We start from the raw sequence: 1275 nt of genomic DNA, 5'->3' as shown, positions 1-1275 counted from the left end.
GTGGTGGGCGCCTGTAATCCCAGCTGCCCGGGAGGCTGAGGCATGAGAATTGCTTGAACCTGGGAGGCAGAGGTTGCAGTGAGCCAAGATCGTGCCGCTGCACTCCAGCCTAGTGACAGAGCAAGACTCTGTCTTAAAAACAAACAAAACAAAAAATGCCAAAGCAGGAATCTGGCCACCTTGCTCACATGAACCCACAGTGGTCCCTGACACAAACCAATCCTGTTAACCCTTCCTGGCTGGACGCCGTGGCTCACACCTATAATCCCTGCACTTTGGGAGGCTGAGGTGGGTGGATAACTTGAGGTCTGGAATTCGAGACCAGCCTGGCCAACATGGTGAAACCCGTCTCTACTAAAAATAGAAAAATTTAGCCTGGTGTGGTGGCACATGCCTGTAATCCCAGCTATTCGGGAGGCTGAGGCAGGACAATCGCTTGAACCCGGGAGGCGGAGGTTGCAGTGAGCTAGGATTGTGCCACTGCACTCCAGCCTGGGTAACAGAGCAAGACTCCATCTCAAAAAAAAAAAAAAAAAAAAAACCCTTCCTGGGCCTTCCTGTTGCTCCCTGGGATAAACACTGGACTTGCAAGGCTCAACGTGTGCTGCCCTTTTGCGCTTCCAACCTCATCTCATGCCTGTCTCCCGCCTCCCCTGCTCTGGACTCCTGCCACAGTATTTCCTGTGTTTCAGGCCCGCCGTGGCTCTTACCCTGTTCTCCACTGGTTGGTTGCCCAGCTGGTGTGCTTTCAACCTTCAGATCTCAGCCTCAGGGATACTTCCTCGGGGATGCCTGTCTGGACTCTCCTGTACAGCACCGTCCAAGGCTGGGCCAGATCCCTGTGTTTCTAAGAGTTAACTCAGTTTGCAAGCGCACATTCATCACAGTAACAGCGCAAGCAGTGGCTGGTTTTGCTTTTTTGTTGTTGTTGTTGAGATGGAGTCTCGCTCTGTTGCCCAGGCTGGAGTGCAGTGGCGTGATCTCAGCACACTGTAACCTCCGCCTCCCAGGCTCAAGCAATTCTCCTGCCTCAGCCTCCTGAGTAGCTGAGATTACAGGTACCTGCCACCACACCCAGCTAATTTTTGTATTTTTAGTAGAGACGGGGTTTCACAGTGTTAGCCAGGATGGTTTCGATCTCCTGACCTCATGATCCGCCCGCCTACGCCCTCCCAAAGTTCTGGGATTACAGGCGTGAGCCACCGCGCCGGGCCCTACTCATAATGTTTTTAATCGTAGAGGCTGATGGTCAATTGAGTTCTTCCCACGTGGACA

At 53.0% G+C, this 1275-nt stretch overlaps 1 protein-coding gene across 1 annotated transcript in view; it reads left to right on the top strand.

Moving 5' to 3' along the window:
* Nucleotides 1–1275, top strand: part of PSMC3 (proteasome (prosome, macropain) 26S subunit, ATPase, 3) — an 8142-nt gene that overhangs the window by 4665 nt on the left and 2202 nt on the right. The gene's annotated exons all lie outside the window — the stretch shown is intronic.

Source organism: Colobus angolensis, unplaced genomic scaffold, assembly GCF_000951035.1.
Source record: "Colobus angolensis palliatus isolate OR3802 unplaced genomic scaffold, Cang.pa_1.0 Scaffold61, whole genome shotgun sequence".
NCBI lineage: Eukaryota > Metazoa > Chordata > Mammalia > Primates > Cercopithecidae > Colobus > Colobus angolensis.
This window is presented reverse-complemented; position numbering and strand designations above follow the sequence as displayed.